This window comes from Bos javanicus, chromosome 1 (genome assembly GCF_032452875.1).
Source record: "Bos javanicus breed banteng chromosome 1, ARS-OSU_banteng_1.0, whole genome shotgun sequence".
Classification (NCBI taxonomy): Eukaryota; Metazoa; Chordata; class Mammalia; order Artiodactyla; family Bovidae; genus Bos; species Bos javanicus.
Genome location: NC_083868.1, coordinates 21921209 through 21944298, shown reverse-complemented (window position 1 = coordinate 21944298; position 23090 = coordinate 21921209).

Sequence of the window (23090 nt, the reverse complement as noted above, 5' to 3'; positions counted from 1 at the left end):
CTGTACAAAGAAGATCTTCATGACCCAGATAATCACAATGGTGTGATCACTTACCTAGAGCCAGACATCTTGGAATGTGAAGTCAAGTGGGCCTCAGAAAGCATCACTACGAGCAAAGCTAGTGGAGGTGATGGAATTCCAGTTGAGCTATTTCAAATCCTAGAAGATGATGCTGTGAAAGTGCTACACTCAATATGCCAGCAAATTTGGAAAACTCAGCAGTGGCCACAGGACTGGAAAAGGGCAGTTTTCATTCCAATCCCAAAGAAAGGTAATGCCAAAAAATGCTCAAACTACCACACAATTGTACTCATCTCACACACTAGTAAAGTAATGCTCAAAATTCTCCAAGCCAGGCTTCGACAGTATGTGAACCGTGAACTTCCAGAGGTTCAAGCTGGATTTAGAAAAGGCAGAGGAACCAGAGATCAAATTGGAACATCTGCTGGATCATCCAAAAAGCAGAGAGTTATGTAAAAACATCTACTTCTGTTTCATTGACTATGCCAAAGCCTTTGACTGTGTTGATCAGAACAAACTGTGGAAAATTCTGAAAGAAATGAGAATACCAGACCACCTTACCTGTTTCCTTAGAAATCTGTATGTGGGTCAAGAGGCAGTAGTTAGAACTGGACATGGAACAACAGACTGGTTCCAAATTGGCAAAGGAGTACTCAAGGCTGTATATTGTCACCCTGCTTATTTAACTTATACGCAGAGTAAGAGTACATCATGCAAAACGCCAGGCTGGATGAAGCATAAGCTGGAATCAAGATTGCCAGAAGTATCAATAACCTCAGATACGCAGATGACACCATCCTTAGAGCAGAAAGTGAAGAAGAACTAAAGAGCTTCTTGACAAAAGTAAAAGAGGAGAGTGAAAAAGTTGGCTGAAACCAACATTCAGAAAACTAAGATCATGGCATCTGGTCTTATCACTTCATGCCATATAGAGGGGAACAATGGAATCAGTGAAAGATTTTAGTTTTTTGGGCTCCAAAATCACTGTAGATGGTGACTGCAACCATGAATTGAAAGACACTTGCTCTTGGAAGAAAAGCAACCTACACAGCATATTAAAAAGCAGAGACATTACTTTGCCAACAAAGGTCTGTCTAGTCAAGGCTATGGTTTTTCCAGTAGTCATGTATGGATGTGAGAGCTGGACTATAAAGAAAGCTGAACACCAAAGAATTTATGCATTTGAACTGTGGTGTTGGGGAAGTCTCTTGAGAGTCCCTTGGACAGCAAGGAGATCCAACCAGTCCATCCTAAAGGAAATCAGTCTTGAATATTCATTGGAAGGACTGAAGCTGAAGCTGAAATTCCAATACTTTGGCCACCTTATTTGGAGAACTGACTCACTAGAAAAGACCCTGATGCTGGGAAAGATTGAAGGCAGGAAGAAAAGGGGACAACAGAGGATTAGATGGTTGGATGGCATCTCCCACTCAATGGACATGAGTTTGAGCAGGCTCCGGGAGTTGGTGATGAACAGGGAAGCCTGGCATGCTTCAGTCCATGGGGTCCCAGTCAGACACCACAGAGCAACTGAACTGAACTGAACTGATATCAAATACTGGGTTGGTCAAAAAGTTTTTTTTGGTTTTCTGTAAGCTGTTATGGGAAAACCCAAACAAATTTTTTGACCAATCCAATAGCTAGAAGACACACACACACAGACACACACACACACACACACACACACACACACACATCCATCTCTTTAAAAAATATGCAACCATAAAAATGAATCTCTAAATTATAGGGACGGGAAAGGAAGGAGATACAGGTTTTGCGTAACCCATCCAACCTCAAGAAAATGTTGAAAAATGAAGTTAAATTCAATAATTTTTTTTATGTAGATACTTTCCTTTTTCATAATTCATGTTTCATCATGAAATTCTGCTCTTTGGAGTCTTTTCCTGAAAAAAATCACATTAGTACAGAATTGTATGAAAACTACTAGTCTAAAATAAAGTAGTTACTAACACTTCTAACAGATATAAGTCTACATGAAAGGTTGACAAGATTAAGTTTTTGCTGGGATTCTAGTTTTTAAAAAATGAGAATAATCTTACATATCTTCAACTCCGATGAAGTCTCACCTTGAAAAACTAAGGAGCGAAGAAAATGATTGAGCAGACAGGCTTCCACAAGTGGGAGGCTTTCCGAGCCAAATTTCAGTGACAGCCAAAAAGTCTAGGCCATTTCCAAAAAACTAACTCACAAATTAATGGTGATTTATTACTCGGGGACCTGACATTAATTAAAGCAAATTTAGCAGTATCCTTAACACTTCAAGTTGATGTTATTGCACTTGGCTGGAAAGAGAATACAAATTACTCAAGCAAGGGCTGCCAATCATGTCCTTCTAAAATGCCTTTCTACTCCCGTCGAGAGGTTTCTGGAACCCCCAAATTAAATTATGTTGGAAGGACCCTAGCTTAGCAGTCCTCTTCATCTTGGCCATCTGTACTCCTCCTAAAAGCATGAAAATGCATGACTTAGCTATATAAAATATTCCACAAAAAAAATGCATCATGAAGAGAAGTGGCCAGAAAAAGGATTTGAGGGTAGAAGTATATTTGGATTGTATAGCTCAACTTATAAGAATACCATAGACTTGAATTGAACACTTACTGAATAGTAATTATAGATACAAGCTTTTAACAGGGAATATTTCAATTAAGTTATTAGAGGAAAATGATGATCTGATAAATACAGTAGATTTATTTCATTTGTTTTTGTGACAAACATCCATCCGAATTCACAGTTCTTGGATGCCTAAAGAATCCACAGGGCAAAACTAGCAATAGGAAAAATATTAAGTTCCTTTTATACATTTTCTAATTATCATCCATATTGACCTTCACCTTCTGCCTACCTTCAAAATGGGATGCCTACAGCTTAAGAACTTAGTGCATCTGTCACATTGTACAATTATGCTTTACAGAGTTTGGTGCTGAAAAGGACCAAAATCTTCAGCTTTGCAGCATATTCTTTTCTTTTTTTCTAAACTTTCTAAATTATTTGTTCAGAGAATAGCATCTTCAACTAGTAGTCACATCAGATGCCATCACTAAAAACACTCAGTCTCAGCTTGGGAAACCCCGCTACCACACCCACTGGCAGTACGTGCCACTTTAATTCAACATAGTCCCCAGGCCCATGTTAGTGAGAGTTAAGATGCACTGAACACTCACTATGTGGTCCTGCTGGGGATCAATTCATTGTATTGGTGTTCACAATAACCTTGTAAGGTAGGTACTACTATTATCCCAAAATTTACAAGTAACTAAATCAAGGCACAGAAAACTTCCATAACCAATCACACTAGTACAAAGGAGTGAAGCGGAGATGTAAGCCCAGGTGGACTAATTGTCTATTGCTGCATAAGAAATTATCCTAAAGCACAGCAACTTCAAACACTGATCTCACAGTTTCCATGAGGCATGCCTCCCTGTGGCTTAGAGTCCTTTGGCTCTGGGATTCTCACACAGAGGAAATTATAGGAAATGCTCAACATTTTACTGAAGGTAGATCACTTGTTGTTGGTAGCATTCTATTCCTCACTTGGGGCCTGGTCTGAAAGCCTCAGTGCCTTGCAGGCTGTGGCCAGGACGCTGCCCTGTGGGCTTTTCCAGAGGGTGACTCAGAATAGCAGCTAGCCTCCAGGATGACCAAGCAAGGGAGCCCCAGAAAGAATTTGAGCAAAACGGAAGTCAGTGTCTTTCACAACCTAATCTTGGAAGTGACAAAAGGATACAGATGAAAATCAACAGAGGGAAGAGTCCCATAAGGCAGGGCTGGGGGGCACCAAGGTGCAGAGCTTCTGGGTGTCCCCTCCATGGGGAGTGGTGGTCACAGTGTCTATTTCTCTTAGTGATGAGGTGTGACAAGGTGCATGAAGTACTGCCATCTACGGAGGTTCACCCAAGCGTTCATGTCCTGAGTTTTATTGTGAGTTTAACACAGTGATATGATTGACCTTCCATATGGCTAACCTTAGCCTCCCGCCCCCTCCAGAGTCTGAAGAGATGCCATACTACCTAAGGCCCTCCCTTCACCATAAATCACATTGTTAACCGAAATTATCTGGCGTGGCCCAAGGCCTTCAGGTAAGCAAACATACTCATATGAAACAGACATTCCAAGGGCTTGGAGCTTACTTCCCAGAAATGAGGACAAAGGTCAAGCCTCCATTTGGGTAAGGTTAACCCTTTACTCTGGAGAAAGCAATGGCACCCCACTCCAGTACTCTTGCCTGGAAAACCCCACGGACGGAGGAGCCTGGTGGGCTGCAGTCCATGGGGTCGCTACGAGTTGGACACAACTGAGCAACTTCACTTTCACTTTTCACTTTGAAGCATTGGAGAAGGAAATGGCAACCCACTCCAGTGTTCTTGCCTGGAGAATCCCAGGGACGGGGAGCTTGGTGGGCTGCCGTCTATGGGGTCGCACAGAGTCGGACACGACTGAAGCGACTTAGCAGCAGCAGCAGCAACCCGTTACTATGCGTCAGCCAGGATTGTTTTTGTTCCAGGGATGTACTTGGAAAACTTCAAATACTCCATCAGTGTCTCCAATTCACCACTGATGCCTTTCCTCCTGTTGGCATCTGTGTTAGAGAATCTAGGGCCTGACCTGTCTTTCATTCCAACACAGCGTGCAGACTTGGCTCAGTTTTGTGCTTGCTTCTGCTTTGCATGGTGTTGCACTAGTTACACTCTTGATTAAAAACCCCCAGCTCTTCCCGACATCACCCATTTTTAATTCGCTCCCTTGTTTCATGAACTATAAGATGCCCCCTTGAAACTTAGATGCACTGCTCTCTCCTGAGCATGTTTTTGGTCAGTATATTATTATCACTATTTATTTTATTTTATTTGGCCATACTGCGAGGCATGCAGGACTCTTTGTTCCCTGACCAGGAACTGAACCTGGGCCCTCTGCAGTGGAAGCTCAGAGTCTTAACCACTGGACTGCCAAGGAAGTCCCTGGCAAACACTTTAAGTTGTAGAGGTCAGACCAGTAGTTCTATGTTAGAAGCAGTACCTGATCACACTTTGATTGAATGGGTTTATTTAATGGGAAAGGCAAGTATTGAGCGCCTACTATGCACCAGGAACAATGATAGGTGCTTTGCATACAATATGTCTTTCCTTTGCCATTCATAGTAACGGAGCGTCACCATCTCATTCCTGATCTCAGAGAATAGTATGTGTAACATCCTGCAAAAAAATAATTTCCAGTGATTTTATTAATCAGAAAAGAGATCCTCACAAAACATCTAAAGGTGATAAAATCTAGCAAATTTCATTCATGTCTCTTGCTGGTTTGATCAGATCTGTTTAATTTCTTTGGGAGACCAGAGTAAGACAGCACTTATTTTTGAAGTTTGAATATTAGGGCTAAACTTCACTTATTTATTATTCACATACCTTGAAATAATTTTTAATTGCAAGTTTAAATGAATTGTAGAGTGTTTAAGAGGCAGTTAAAATAAATAGCAGTATTTAATGGCAGTTTGGGCCATATCTTCTACTACTTGTTTTCATTGCATATATTCTAATTGGTTTATTCTTATTTTCCATTAACTTTTATTAGCAAGGGATAGTCCAATGAGCATAATATAGCATGTCTACCTTTAGTGCTTTCTGTCTCCAAAATATCTATTTCATCCACTCCAGCATCCATATGTCCATGCAAAATTGTTAATGTTTTTCAGAGCTGTTCCAGACACTCTTCAAAGCAAACGTATTTAGTATATTATTTCATATTCCTTGAACAGACAGCAACATAGTTTTTGACAGCTTATTTTCAACAGCTAAGCATGAAGTCATTGTAAGACAGTCTAAAGGCATTTAGTCTGGTGTTAATGATCTGTTTTGACTCTTTCTTGTCTACATGTCTGATATTTCTATTTCAACTTCTGCTGCTGAAGATAAGATGACATTTGATAGTTGGGTTCATCCCATGAAAAGTTTAATTTGATTACAGAAAGGCCTGATTTGCTAGATTAAAAGGTCAAGTATTATAAAATTCATTTGGGGGCAGAGATTTGAGCAGTACAGTACAAAGTTCAGACAGTCAGATGGGAGCAAGGCATGGTATAAACAGGCAAAGTTAAAAACCAGTGACTATTCTCACTGGAGAAGGAGAGATCCATTCAGATATAAACAAAGTGCTAAACCTAATACTTATAATTCTTTATTGTGAGGAAGGTTTTTTGGCTTTTTGAGAGTTTTGCATCAGGATTATTTGCAAAATGTAAACGGTGGATTTAAAGAGCTAGGTTAAACTGGTTTTGTTTTTAAAATAGCACAAGATTCTGAGAACTATTAAAATGATAGTACGCCTAAGACAGCATAGGCAAGAACTCCACAACTCTGCCCCTGCCCACCAACACACAAAATCCGCTCGATTTTTATTGAGACTAAAAATCTTAAGACCTGGAACAATGGCAGTGAATTCCAGAAAGCTGCGTTTGCCCCCAGCCAAGATGCACAAGATGACCCACACAGGACCCGAGGCTTCTAAACAACTTTAGAAAGACAAAGCTCCTGAATAATGAGGCTTTGCCAACGGCACAGGGGTCGAATTGACCATCTGATTTGAAAACAACTTGCATCAGCCAAGTGACCGCCTCAGACCAAGGAACAAAGAACTGCAGAGGTGCCGCTGGTTAAAAAGTTTAGGGCTGCGGAAGCGTTAATAACAGTGCGGGAGGGAGAGAGCGATCCGGAGCCAGGCAGAGGGAGTCTGATGCGCTCTCAGAATTTGGCTTCCTTCCAAGGATCAAATGTTGATCAAAGGATAAAAGGGGATCAAACATGACTCAAAGATTCCTGGCTGGAGCTGCTGAAAAAGGGGCCGCTTCATTAGACAATATGGTGCAAGGAATGTGAGGAGCAGCTGGCATTTCAGTTCCATTTTTTAAACAATCCTCTACTTTATCATCCGTATTAAGCTCGCGCCGGCGTCAATACCTGCACACATGAATTTTCACTAGGCAATGAGACAGCGTCGGAGATCATGCTTCAGAAACTCGATCTTCTCCCCACCCCAACTTAAATGAAAAAATCTAATTACAAAAACTCATTGGGTGAAGGGAACATACAATATGCCTGGTCCTCCGGAATCCATTGGCTGCCGTGCCTTGCAAACTCTGACTTGAAAAATTAATACAAATTGATTTGGACAGAAGTGCTGTTGCATGGATTGAAAACTGGCTCAGATACTGTAAACAAAGGATAATGACAAATGGGAGGGCAATCAAGGAGCAGCAGCTGAGTTTTCTATAAGAGAGTGTCCAGGGGGCCTCTGTGAGTTAGGATTTGAGTTCATTTTTGGTCACTATGGGTATTATCCACAAAGGAATGAAAAGCATATGAACGAAATCACATCAGACTTGGATAGGAAGGAGGGTAAACATTAATAAAAGGGGAATTGCATCAGGTCAAAGGAATAGGGGAAAGATAGAAGGAGCAAATCGACTAAACATTATTAGAAAGATGAGAAAATGACATCCCTCCCAAACTCAAAAGATTTGGAGTACACATGGAGATAAATTAAAATGATTCAGTTTACCTGATATTTTATCATCTCCTAAGTTTTATGATGATACTCTAATATTTATTTGAACAGAATAATGATAAATTTCAGGGTAGTAAATATTCTTAAATTTGAAGAGCTTCAGAAAAATCGCCAGCCCTCATGCTTTCAGGACTCACATCTTTGGGTCCAGGTTAATTTGCGTGCTGATTTATCATATTAAAACTCAGAGAGAGTGAAAGCTTAGAACCACATGCATCAGGCCTGCCAATACTGGAGACTTGGGTTCAATCCCTGGGTTGGGAAGATCCCCTGGACAAAGGAAATGGCAACCCTTTCCAGTATTCTTGCCTGGAAAATCCCAATCCATGGGGTCACAGAAGAGTCAGATACAACTGGCAACTAAATAACAAACCATAAATATAAAAAATATATAATGCAAATATGGTTTGTATTATTTGCACCTGAAGCTTACTTATAACAAATCTTTACCTTTTAATATGAAGAATAAAAAATACCTGCCAGTATGAAATGAGTCAATTGATTACATATTAATCGTATATCTACTGGGTGTTTAAGTTCTTTACTAAACAGTTGCTTTTTATTCCAAAGCAAAATTGGAAGAACAAGAGGCACATTTCTTTATCTCAACAAGTTTTGCTCACAAGTAGATTTTTAGAATTTCAATGCTATGAAGGACCTCAGGGCTTGTTGATACTGACTCACTTCATTTCGGACGATCACTGGACCTCAGGGAAATAAGACTCCCTCACCCATGGTGATGTGGCCTTGCAGAGGACATGTGGGAGTGGCTGCCCAGATATCTCCACGTAACTGTGCAGCCATGAGACCCCGTGGAATCTTTCACTTTCCATGTGCTCCCATCATACCTGAGATCTCACTTCACTACCATCCTTCCAGCCAGGCTCAACAGAAGCACAGAGCACTTTTCCGAGGCATCCATTTTGGCACCCTGACCACGCCTGCTGACTGCGCCGGAGGGCTGACAGTAGCATCGGTCATGACTCTTTGTGCCAGGCTGAACACCCCTCTAAGCCAGAGCCTTTCAGAACCTTGGGGCCACTTAATCCCACAAAGCTTTTCATTCCTGCCATCCTTGGCATCCACCCAAAATGCATGCTCCAGCGGCCCTCTGCCCTCTCACATCCTAATCCTCACCCTTCGCTTTGTTCCTCTCCCATGAGTCATCTTCCCATTCCCACTCAGTTGTCCTGTCAAACTCCTCCCCCGCACTCATATCGCGCCCTGTGCCTGTCCTGACTTTCCTTACAGCTTTCATCGGGTAAATACCCACTCTTTCAAGACTCATCTCAATCATTATTCCCTTCTTGGCAGAGGAGAATCCCCACCTGCCTCCTCTGAGCTGCCTTGCCCCACAGAATTGACAAATCCCTCCATGTTTGCTTCCTAAGGGGAGCGTAACAGAAGCCAAGATAGAGGAACTTGTCAATTCTGGGGGGTAAGGCAGCTATTATGGCTCTGTAAATGGTTAAAGAATTTCTTTCTTTGCATGTCTGCCTCTCCTGGAATACAGTCTCTCTGAGGGCTTAGACCTTGTTTTGTAGCCCCTACTGTATCCTCAGGACCTGGAACAGTGTCTCTAAGCACATTGTTGGCTCTTATTAATTATTTGTTGACTAGATGAGTATCTTAACTGGACCATTAGTTTCTTGCAGGCAGAAATAGTCTTCTTTCCTCATCACCCCATAGTTCCTAGCAGATATGGCTGGAGAATCAAATTAAGTTCTTCCTGTAGTGCCATATGAAACCCATTTTTTACTATAAATAAATTTCCCTTCTCATTCACTTTACCCAGCTATCTCTCAATCTACCTAATGTGTCTTAACCCTTAAGATGAGACTTCTATTTTTTGTCCTCATCCACATAGCCCCTATTACCTAAAACCAATCAGCATACTTCTGGGTTCCCATTTCAGCTATATCTTTCCTCACACACAAAAGTATTGAGAGTAGTTAATATCCCTGATAGTAATCAACCTACAGTCCCCGTCTCCACTGAAATGTCTCTTAATGGTGTCAAATGTACTGGACAATTCTTAAGCTTATTTCCACTATTTCCAATTCTTAGCTCATGTGGTTCTCAACTTTTCTGTAATATCTGACATTTGGAACATGAAGCATTTTCCTCCCTCACCTGCTTCTTTTGTATCTACTTCTCTACTCTAACGACTTCCCTGGTGGTTCAGACGGTAAAGCGTCTGCCTACAATGCAGGAGACCTGGGTTCAGTCTCTGGGTCGGGAAGATCCCCTGGAGAAGGAAACGGCAACCCACTCCAGTATTCTTGCCTGGAAAATCCCATGGACGGAGAAGCCTGGTAGGCTGTAGTCCATGGGGTCACAAAGAGTCGGACACGACTGAGCAACTTCACTTTCCTCCTTTCCTCTGCTGTAAACTTTTGGAAACTCTGTCTTCTATCTTAGTCTTTATCTTGCGTTTACCCCCAGGCCTCTGAGTGTATTCTCTGGTTGGAGAATGATGAATTCCAAGTCCATTTTTCTTCTAAGGTACAATCTCAATCTCATTTCTCGATCTGTCTCTGGAGAGCTCCTTTTAGGTAACCTAAGCCATTTAAAAATAAACCTTCACAAAGTTGAACTCATTATGTATCCTCTAACTCTTCTGTGACATTCTCTGGCTTAGTCTAAAGTACCCTGCAATGATCCCATGTCCAAAAGAAACATGGAGAGTATTTCTAGACAAGCTCCACTTGCCCCCACCCAAGTATCTTATTTCTGTCATTCCACACCCAGTTTCCCTCATTTTGCTTCCAATATTACTTTAACATCCATCCCTCTTGTCTATCCCTATGACCACTATCAGATTATATTCTCTAATCACATTTCTCCTATTTAAAAAAGATAAAAGTGATTCATGTATGAGTATTTGCAATATGTCTTCCTCTTCTTTGCAAGAATTACTTAAGAACCATCTGCTATACCTTTACTGATAATGGGTCAAAATAGTTGAGAGATGGAAATAACCAGAAACAGAACTAGGGGAGAGAAAAGGTAATGGGAAGAGAGAATACATCCAGGAAGGTAAGAAGAGGAGTGAAAAAAAATCCTGGAGTCCATACCTGAATTGAGGATGGAAGAAAGCTTTGGGTATAGTTCTAGGGTTTGAGGGATATATAAAGATGAATGAGAAAAAAAAAAAAGAGATTTTTGCAACACTATTATTGAACTTTTAATAAAATCTTATGTTGCATGTGACTATTCTTGCCTCCAAAAATTGTGTTTATTTGACTATGACATCACAAAGAGACTAGGCTGTATGAAGACCAAGGTTATGGTCTATACATGGATTATTGCAATAGCCATCTACATAATGTCCTAGATACCCCATTCAAACCTCCACCTAGACATCAGAGTGACATTTTAAAGATTGAAATTTGATTATGACAATACCTTGTTTAAAATTTTTCAGTGATTTATCCAAATTATAACAAAAAATTCAATGTCCTAATTTAGGCATGATTGTCCTTGATATTATGACTTTTGCACAAACATTCAACCAAAGCTTTAGGTATTCCCCAGAATTTAAACCATCCTGAATAGCATTTCCCTGAAGACATATCACCTTGATTATTTTTTTTTCTTCTAGCTCAAAACTTCCGCTTTTCTTCTTCATATCACCAGTTTCCATGTGTCTTCAAATTCTGTACAAGTACCTGCTCCTAAAATGCTCTCCCCAGCACACAAGTCTGAATAAGACAATTGTCCTCATCATCCCCATAACCATGACTCTTCCATTTCATGACCATTACCCCCTCCTCTTCCTTGGGAAAGCCAACATTATCAGTTTAATATTTACCTGCAAGATTTTTTTCAGAACACATATAAACACTGTATGCAATGTGAACATAAAATATGTATGTATATACCTCGCCAGACTCCTCTGTCCATGGAATTCTCCAGGCAAAAATACTGGAGTTGGTAGCCATTCCCTTCTTCAGAGGATCTTCCTGAACCAGGGATCGAACCCAAGTCTACAGAATTTCAGGCAGATTCCTTACCATCTGAGCCACCAGGGAAGCCCCACAAAATTGAACTAGGTATATTATAAGTTGATCAGCAAGAATATAAGTAGGACAATAACCAGGATTTTTTTTTAGCAAAACAATTAATGAAGAAAACCTATATAACAGTTAGTAAAATACAGTATCTTAAAATATAAACTCAGTATTGTTGACATAATAAGGTTTCCGACAGACCAGTGGATCTGTGTACAGTCCATGAATTGTACAGGGAATTAGAAATACTCTGAAGTCAGTACTTAAAATTGTTGAACAAGAATGAGGTATTAAATAAAGGGATCAGACAAGCTAGCAAATTCTTGAGAAAGAAAACTAAAAATAAAATAAATCTCAAATGGAGTAAACTCTAGAAAGTAAAATGTTAAAATCATAAGCACACTTAAGGGGCTTCCCAGGTGGCACTAGTGGTAAAGAACTCACCTTCCAATGCAGGAGACATAAAGGATGCAGGTTTGATCCCTGAGTCAGGAAGATCCCCTAGAGGAGGAAATGGCAACCCATTCCAGAATTCTTCTTGGAGAATCCCATGGAAGAGAAGCCTGGTGAGCTATGTTCCATAGGGTCCCAGAGAGTTGGACAACTGAAGCAACTTAGCACAGCACAAACACACTTAGGATTATAGAAAATTATTTTTATTATTGGAGAGTTAAAAAAAAATTTCTTTTCTTTGTATAACCTTAAGATTAGATAATCTAAAGGAAAAGACTAAAGAGTTCGCTTATAAAACAGTATTTTTTCATGGTAGCTGTTTCTTTTAAATGTTGTGGAATATAGCTTTTTTGCTTTGCTTCTGATCTTTTCTCAGTAAAACAACATGAGAGCTGTTGCTTCAATCATACAATTGAAGGAAATTTTATAGGCCATCAACATTGTCCCCTGATTTTAAGCTTATGTATCTACTGAACATCCCAAGATATTGGGATTTATCTTGTTCATAGAATTTTTTCACCTCGAAAATTTGTGATTGTTGGCCACTTTTTTCACACTGTTTTATCCAAGTCCTCATGTATATCAAGTTTGTTCAAATCCATCTCTCTGGGATTTTATGAAATGACTGATTCTCTTTCTCCATATGGCACATCATTGTTGAATTTCAGAATTTAACACCCTTAATTTTATGTTTGCTCTTTCTCCTTAAGATTAAGTAATTCTGGTTCCTATGATTTTCCTCTAATGATCTGTTGAATATACTAAAATGCCCTCTAGGTCCTTTATTACTCACTGTCTCTTGTGTGGTCAGGGAACAGAACAGGAGGGGCAGTCTGAGATGGGAATCTAAAAATCAGAAGTTGAAATAGTCATTGAAGTTTAAGGCTTGAGAGTGAAAACCAAGAGCCAGAATCTCAGCACCCAGCCATGGAGGTCAAAGTAACTCAAAGAACCACAGAAGGCACCCACACCCAACCAGCAGACAAGTGCACCCAATCACCATCTAAAGAGGGAAGATCAATTTAGGAGAGAAGGTAAAGTCAAAGGTCATGACAGAAGGATCAACATCTCTGTTGATGGTAAGAACTCAAAGAAGACTTACGTCTCAGGCACTTAGTGAGGAGAACTTACTAGTGAAAAGAGGAATAATATGAGGATATGTGTGTGGCCAGCCTGAGCAGCCAATGGAGCCAATATTCTGTCTTTCCCTGGTCATTTATACTAACAACTCACAGCCAGAAAGCTCTGAAATTTTTCCAAGTTCTCCCTCCCTCTTAAATGATAGACGAGAACATGAGGTTAACTTCAGTGTAATGAATTATAAAGAACTGCCCCAATATTTTATTTGTCTAGAACAGGGGGTCAGCATTTTTTTTTTCTATAAAGGGCCAGAAAGTATATATTTTAGGTTTGCAGGCCCTATAATCCCTGTCATAGCTATTAAACTCAGCTGTTGTAGCACAAAAGCAGTTAACAGATAACAAACAAAAAAATGAACACACATATGCTCCCCAAATTTTTATTTACAAAAAGAGGCAACAAATTTTGCTACCTTTTGGTCTAGAATCTCGTTGTATTAGATATTGCTATTTAAAGTTATTAGATCACAAACTACAGTTTGGAAATATTTTTTTATACACAACTTTTTATTATAAAGATATTTTAGAAAAGGTTTGATCTAGGATGTTTCAATAGGGCTTACCTAATATTAAGTACAAGAGAATTTGATTTTGTGCTTTATAAACTACTTTGCCATTTAAAAATTAGAGACTTATGTGTCTTTTCTTCTTTTTTTTCATTATCATCATGGCTTATGCTACTATAACTTATTATGAGATCTCCAAAGGCCAACCTGTATAGGTTCAATACTTAGAATTTTGTTTAATGAAAAATATGATGAAAAGCAATATGTAGATGGGAAATATTTCAACATAAGATGGTACTTAAGTACAATTTTCATTATAATGTGAAATCTAACTACACTGTTAGGAATTCCAAGATGAAGCACAAAAAGCACAGAGGTTAAAAAAAAAGACATATTTAGCAGTGAATTTGCTTATTGTAGTAATCATTTCACATTATATACACATATGTATAATCATTATATTGTACACTTAAAACTAACATAGTGTTATACATAAATTATAGCTCAATAATTTAAAAAATCTACTAATGTGCCTTTCAACTTCAAATCTGTGATTTGATGCTAATGCTGATATGAATATCAACAGGAAGGGTGAGTTCATGAGCATCTTTCCCCGCTGAGACAAGGAAGATCAGTAAAATACATTTTTAAAAAGTGATATTGGAAAGTGTCTTTTGCTGGTCATCTGTTTCATCTTGCACTGTGGCCAAAATAAGAAGCATTACACCCCTATTTCTTTTGCATGGTTTCCAGTAAGAAATCACTCTCCAATTCCATAATGTCATTCAGGATGCTAAGTAAACCTGTAGAGACACGTTCTGCAGAGGAGTTCAAGAGGCCAAGTGATCAATTATTTGCCAAAGGAGCAGAATATTGCTTACTTGCCTGTAGTCCTTTAAAGAAAACAAGAAAAATTAACAGGGGAAGAACAGTGAAGAAATTGAAGAGGTCCCAGGGTGTATCAAGGATCTACAAAACAATTTAATTTTCTCAGTCAAGATGCTACAAATGGTAATGAATAAATCATGTGTCCATTTCTTAATATGCCCTATCAGTTTCTTGTTTTGAGGGAAAACAAGGACTCTGAAGCTAGAGTGTTTTTCTTTATCCAGTAGTAAAACTGTTCAGCATTTTTACTTATTATTAATCCTTTGTTAATCTCATCCATATTTTGAGAGTTCAAATGGCAAATCAATTCAAATTGTTCACAATTTAGTGCAATGAATATTTGCTGAGCACCTACTGTGTGCCTGGTAATGGTCTAGGTGATTGAGATACAACAGTGAACAAATCAAAGGTCTCATGGATCTCATGGAGCTTATAGTCTAATGGTGAAAGATAAACCATAAAAGTAACAAATAATAAGGCCATATTTAGGAGATAAGAAGATAAGTGATGGTGAAGTCTAAAGGCTGGGGCAAGATATAGGGAATTAAAATATTTGGTAAAGGTCAGAGTAGGTCTCTTTGAAAAGGTGAAATAGTGAATAATGACTTGAAAGGGGTAATAAGCTGGTCAAGAGCAAAGTTCTGGGCAAAGCTCAGGCAAAGTTCAAAGTCTGTTATAACTATAGCAAAAGCTCTAAAGTGGAAGTATCAGGGTGAGGCTGAAAGAAGGTCAGGCCCAGCCCTTTGGTAGGAGTTCAAGGATTATAGGATTAAAAGATTGGAGCTAGGGCACAATTTGTCACTGTTGTTTAATTGATAAGTAGTGTCCAACTCTTTTGAGACTCCATGGACTATTGCCTGACAGGCTCCTCTGTCCATGAGATTTTCCAGGAAAGAATACTGGTGTGGGTTTCCATTTCCTTCTCCAGGGAACCTTCCTGACCCAGGGATTGAACCCATGTCTGGCAGGTGAATTCTTTATCACTGAGCCACCTGGGAAGCCCTGGGGGACAATTTAGGGTACTCTAATATCTTTTAGTGGAATGAAGAGTCATTGAAGGTTTTGAACAGAAAAAAGACATGGTCTGATATATGTTTTAACAGGATCAGTCACTCTGGCTTTTAAGAAGAGACTGAAGGAAAATAAGGGTAGAAGGATGAAGACCAATTAGGAGCCTATTAGCATAATCCTGGCAAGTAATAACAGTTCTTCTGAATGAGGAGAAATAGATTATCAATGGAAACAAAAGAATTCACTGTTGCCCATTGGTGTATTTGAGAGCCCAATTATAAGATCGATGTCCTTATTAACTGCACCTCCTAGCTCATTAAAATATAATGGGTTTTTTTGTGTGTTTGTTTGTTTCCTGATATTCTTAAAGAATTGAAGGCAGACTGGAAAAGTACATGTTCTGATTCAGATTGAGAAAAGAAAAAAAAAAAGAGAGATTTTTAAGAATCTTGAAAATATAATAAGCAAGGTAAGAATAGTATGCCAGTAAGGTCTGGCTGAACATGTATGATCCAAACATCAGAAGTTAGATCATCTTAATAGTATAGGATTTGGGACAAGGGAGAAGGACAGAAACTATGACAAAGATGTATGAAAATTTAGCTTTATCTAAAAATGTATGAAAACCACAATCAAAACATAAGCATACAGTGTATCATCTTAGTCAGCTCAGGCTCCTCTAACAAGATACCATAACCAGATGTAACTTACAGACAGACACTTATTTTCATAGTTCTGGAAGCTGGGAAAAGTCACACTCAAGTGCTGGTAGATCTGGTGTTTGGTATCCTCCTGTGGTAGAGAGAAGTGATCCTCACCTTATGTTGTTGTTCAGTCACCCAGTCATGTCCAACTCTTTGCAACCCCATGGACTGCAGCATTCCAGGCCTCTATGTCCCTCATCATCTCCCAGGTTTGCCAGAGTTCATGTCCACTGCATCGGTGATGCCATCCAGACATCTCAACTTCTGATGCCCTCTTCTCCTTCAGCCCTCAATATCTCCCAGCATCAGGAACTTTTCCAATGAGTCAGTTTTTCGCATCCTTGTCTTATAAGGGCATTAGTCTCAGGGGGACCCTGGTCTCATAGTATCATCTAAACCCCATTAGCTCCAAAGGCCCCACCTCCTACTACCATCATTCTGAAGATTAGTTCTTCAACATATGAATTCAGGAGGGACACAAACATTCAGTCCATAGCAAGTACCCTAGGAAAAAAGGTGATACAATCATGAGTATAGGTACAGGAGTTGATCTTAAGCAGGAAAATAACTTCTCTGGAACAGCTGTCTGTAAATTTGGTCATGTGTATGTGTGTGTGTTAATCACTCAGTCGTGTCTGATTCTTTGGGATCCCATGGGCAGTAGCCCACCAGGCCCTTCTGTCCATGGAATTCCCCAGGCAAGAATACTGGAGTGGGTTGCTGTTCCCTTCTCCAGGGAATCTTCCCAAACCAGGGATTGAACCAGGGTCTCGTGCATTCCAGGCAGATTCTTTACCATCTGAGCCGCCAGAGAAGCTCAGATTTGGTGGTAGGAAGTTGCAGTTATAATTTCTCTCTGAACAAATTGGCAAGATTATCAGCCAGTCATGAACACAGCAGAACAAAAGACTTGAGGAGAGAGTGGAAAAAGCTCACTAGGGAAATATAGGAGGTATTGAAGGCCTCATTGAGTTTGGGCATCAACATGTGTGGTTGTAAGATCATCTTTAATGATACTCAACTGTCTGGGTTAGATGTAGGGAAATAGAACCCTTGGACTGAGTATTTGCCAAAAGAATGAATAGAAAGGCAAGGGGAGTATGGTGTAAAAAAAAAAATCAGTGAAAGAATGGTTGAAATGAAGTCTAAATATGAAAGCAAGATAGAAAAAGTAAAAGAAAAGAAGATGGAAACAATAGAGAAAGGTCGAAGAACCACAGGCTGCCAGCTTCACATAGTCAGAGAGGGATGGTAAGAATAACTGAGTGAGAAAGTTCATGGGAGGAGGCTTGTGGTCAGCGTAGGGCATTCAGATTTAAGGTTTTAGAAGTGGTCCAGGTCCAGCCAGTGGTCCAGATGACAACATTAGGTGTATTGGATTCTGAGAGGTGTAGATTCTGAGAGGTGTAGATTGGATTCTGAGAGATGAAGTAATCAAGGAATAAAGCAGTTAATAGTGCCAGGTAGACAGTATAAAAAATGAGTTAGATGCTAAATCAGCAAAGGCATTGAGGGTGAGTGCCCAGAAGATGAGTCTATGACAGTAATCATTGAAGTTGGAAGATGGTATTACCTGATGGAATAATCTCAAAGTAGTGGGAATTTTCACATAAGGCTAGTGCAATGATGTTCTGGAAGCAGCTTGGGGATAGAGGAAGAAGCTTGACATCAATGGGATGGGGTGGGGGGGAAATTAGCCCCAACCTGAAAATCCATGTTCTTATGGAGGAGTTGGGTGTCTGTCAAATCAAAGAGGTTAATCAAGAATTTGAAGAGGAAAAGAGGGATTTTTCTTTACCCTAGGCACTGTGAAAGAGAGTTTATACATTTATATTTTAGAATAGGGAAAAAAAGTAAGCCAGAAATAGGAAAAACAGGAATGGGAAGAGAAGCAATGAAAGGATGAAAGAGATGGTATACAGGATGAAAGGTTTTCAAAAACACATCTTAGTTCCTGGTAGTCTGCTACCCGGTCTCTTGAGACCGAGAATGGCTGGGGTAGAGGTCCTGAGGCTTGGCAGCTAATCTGTAGGTACTAAAGGTTTCTCACATTTCTTATTAAAATGTACCATTCCTTCAGCCCCTGGTCTATGACTACAAATTATCAAAATGCTCCATTGGCTCAAATGCCCATATTTCTGACTTCAACTTGGTGAAAACACTTTTGTTCCCAATTATTTGCAGCTTTGTTTGTTATTCTTGGCATGATATTCACTCCGAAGACAGTATGCTGAGCTTTATCCGGACATACTCCATTGATATTTGTCTGTGAGCTAATCTATGACCAAGAAGTTTACTGAAGTAGAATAAATGGCCTCCATTCTTCTACTACCATCTCTATCAACAATAACCTATAAATGTTTATTATCACTGAAGTAAAATGCCCCCTATGGAGTTGATTTCAATTCTGGATATCATAAGACTAAATTTTTAAAAATTCTTTCAAAATGTGTGAAGTCATTCCAGACATGAAATATATTTATTTTTTAAAGTAGCAGAGAAAACATAAATTAACAGAAGGTTTTTTTTTTTTTTTCCAGAGGTTCTGACTTTTCCCTTAGCTTTATTGAGATATAATTGACATAACATTGTGTGAGGAATGTATATAACATGCTGACTTGATACACTTGAATCATATATTACCCTCTTCCCAGGTGGCGGTAGTGGTAAAGAACTCCCCTGCCAATGCAGGAGACATAAGAGACCAGGGTTCAATCACAGGGTTGGGAAGATCCCCTGGAGGAGGGCGTGGCAACTGCAGTATTCTTGCCTGGAGAATCCCAGGGACAGAGGAGCCTGGCAGTTTACAGTCCATAGGGTCGCACAGAGTTGGACATGACTGAAGTGAGTTCGCATGCATGCATCATATATTACAAAATGATTACCACCATGGAATTATCTAACACCTCCATTACCTCATAGAATTGCAATATCTTTTTTTGTGGTGAGAATATGATTTACTTTCTCAGCAACTTTCAAGTATACAATACAGTGTTGTTAACTATAGTTATTATGCATTAGAGCCCCAGAATTTATTCCTTTTCCAACTACAAGTTTTCACCCTTTAACCAACACCTCTTCATTCCCCCACCACCCAGGCCCTTGTAACCACCATTCTACTTACTGGGGGGGGAAAAAAAAAAAAACACATTTATAATACTCAAAGCCGTTAACATTTAGGAATATCCAGAAGTTTGAAGATACATATAAGCACTTTCCCCCCAAAGTAGTTTAGTCCAGTATCTATTACAGTATCCATGGCAAAAAGATTTATTTCTAATTTCTTATCCATCAAAGCCCAGTATTAGACTGAAAAAATTATGTGAAAAAAAAAAAATAAAAAATATATACATCCAAATCTCAACAGTTTATAATTAAATTCAGTAGACAAAAAATTTACTCTGTCAATTTACTACAAAATTTTCTAAACATTTGTGCTCAGTGTTTGTACTTATTGCAATTCAGTAGTAGTTCAGGGACAGACAGTTGTGAACCACACTTTGAGTAGCACTGGCTTAGAGGTCTTCATCAGCATATATTTCTAGAAATTCATTCCTAATTCTTATAGACATCTTTGTTTTGCAGCAGGAATAATAAAACAAAAATGCAGATAAAAAATCAATGCTTCCCTCTTAAAAGTAGAAATCTTGTTTATATATATTTTGCTTTCATGCTATATTAACTTCTGTCAGATATTTTTTCTGGATCTCCAGGAAAAGAAAGTACCAGTAATGACAGAATGAAAAAAAAAAAAAAAGGATTTCTAGGAGTTACACTGTATACTGATAGTCACATGTAATATTTACACCCTTTTTTCTATCTATTCATTCTAAGCAAGCTAGTGGTCAGCATCCTGATAGTCAGTTGGCAACATTTCCTTTGGAGCAAGAGTGTTCTTTTTGCCCAGTTTCAGATGATAGACCATTAATTCTCTAAGGAATGCCAAAAACTAGTATAGATTTCAAGACTAAGCCAATAGTGTTGACAGTAAGTGTAAGATTATTACAGTGACTTATTCTGAAATTTGAGATAATCTGATTGTCTTATGACAATTAAGAGAGGCTGAAAGGACTTAATATCAGATCTCACTGTGGAGACCATGGATGAACCCTGATATTTTAACATTCTAGGTTGTGCTTCTTCATTGAGGTCACTGTCACCTCCTTTCATTCCTAGTCATTGTAATGTCACGCAGCTTGCTTGCTCTAGACCCTTTCCCACACGCCTTCTCTCACTTGGCAGCTGCCTCTCCATGTATAGAGAGGTGATGTTTTGGAATCCTTCCCTTTTCTCTCATCCTCTGAATCAATTATCATCTTCTTAATTAAAGCACCTCTTTCATTAGCTTGTGATGAACTGTGTAGAGGAGTATAAGGCACTGTATATGAAAAGTCCCATTGATGACAATCTTATTAACATAGGCAAGATTCTTCCAGTATTAGTCTCCCCCCTTCTGTCTCTATCACTCTGTCCCTAACGTCCTAGCCCTCTAGCTCTCTCTGTTTTTATCTTTTTAGGATTCATTCTTACATGGAACTGGGGAATGGCTGTAGTTCAAAACTTTTCCATATTTACAGTCAACTTGAACTAGGGAAGGAGAAGGCAATGGCACCCCATTCCAGTACACTTGCCTGGAAAATCTCATGGATGGAGGAGCCTGGAAGGCTGCAGTCCATGGGGTCGCTGAGGGTCGGACACGACTGAGCAACTTCACTTTCACTTTTCACTTTCATGCACTGGAGAAGGAAATGGCAACCCACTCCAGTGTTCTTACCTGGAGAATCCCAGGGATGGGGAAGCCTGGTGGGCTGCCATCTATGGGGTTGCATAGAGTCAGACACGACTGAAGTGACTTAGCACTTAGCACTGAACTAGGGAAATGAGGCACAGAAAATAATGAAAAATTCAGTTGCTGATATTTTTGTATACTAGACTTCATGCAACTAGAATATAATGAGATGATTAAGCTGGAATTTTTTTCCATTTTGCTGCTGCTAAGTCCCTTCAGTCGTGTCCAACTCTGTGCGACCCCATAGACGGAAGCCCACCAGGCTCCCCTGTCCCTGGGGTTCTCTAGGCAAGAACACTAGAGTGGGCCGCCATTTCCTTCTCCAATGCGTGAAAGGGAAAAGTGAAAGTGAAGTCACTCAGTCGTGTCCGACTGTTAGCGACCCCATGAACTGCAGCCTACCAGGCTCCGCCGTCCATGGGATTTTCCAGGCAAGAGTACTGGAGTGGGATGCCATTGCCTTCTCCATTTTTTTTTTTTTTTCCATCTTACTTCTTACCTTATGCTACATAGTTTTTATTTTCTAACAACAAAGAAAAAAATCAAAGTTGAAAAAGATGTATCATGTGTGGTGAAGAAAACACTCTTAGAAATAGTAATACTCCAATAGGAATAGTCATAGATAATGTTGCATTTGTTCATTTTAAAATATTTATTGAGCACTAACTATGTTCTAAGATGGGGATACAGTAGTAGTTAATAAAACAGATAAACATATTCTAGAGAACTGGTACAGAGGATTCTATTAAATAATTCAGCAAAATATGTATAGTTTAATAATATAACTTCAGGCCCAACATATTAAAAACAGAATGATTTTGCAAAATGTCATTAACATTACTTGACTACTCAGTAAATTGGAGTATTTCAGCTTGAAATATAAGAAAGTTATGGCATTTTAGAGTATGCTAGCCAGCTGGTTATTGGAGGAAAGAGTATAATTTGACAATTCTGTACTTAATATTTTTAGGAATATATATTCTCTTTAATTCTCTCAATGTGCTTCTAGGCCTCTAGGACTGCAAATCATAATAAGAACATGTCAGAATTTGAGCATGGTATAATCATAATCATTTTTAGACTAAATTTTTATGAATTTAAAGACGTGTTCCTTAAAGCAAGTATTTATTAAGGAAGGCTTCTTTGTAAGTAAAATGCAACCACAAATTAAGATACAGTGGTTTTAATCATATACGAGGTTATTTCATAATGCCTATTAGATAATCACTACACCATATATCATCAACAGAAGTGCAAGAACATTATGCAAGTGAGCACATTTCTTCTGATCAGATATGTATGTGAAGCAGGCATTTTTTTTTTTTAAACCAAGGATTGTGTTCTCTGGCCACCTGGGGAAATAAGCAGCCAGGAAAATCTGGCTTGGGCTGGAAGAAGACTAATGCACTAATATTTATTTATGAAAGCATCATATATTCTGCTCTTCCAGGAATTATTACCATAAAGTTTTCACTGCAGAAGAGTACATGAGGTGAAAATAGAAACTGGATTGTTTTCATATCAGGAATTGCCACAACTAATCATTACATAAAGGTCAAAAACATTTTCTCTAATTTTAAAGCAAAATTAAAACAAATTTCTTAGAATTTCACTCATTTTTGAGTGAAGATAGAGGCCTTTTAGCAGACAATATATTACATAAGCAGATTTCTTACTATGCCAAGAGACTGTTTAAGGAAGGTTTTTGAAGATTAAGCAAGACTCTAGATAGACATTAAGCTAATAGTCTTTCCTAGAAGGGACAGGGCTTGGATAGTTTAATTTAACACATTTCATCTTCCAAATATTTTTGATATGCAGATCCTTGGTGAGCTCATAGTTATCTGCAATAGAAGGCGTACACTTTCTTTTAAGCTATAGAATAAAATGGCCCATCAAATTAATTAATAAGGGTTTAATCTAGCAGATAGAATGTTAATTAACAGGTCAAGCAGGGACACAAAATCTCCACACAAGTTATTTTTAAG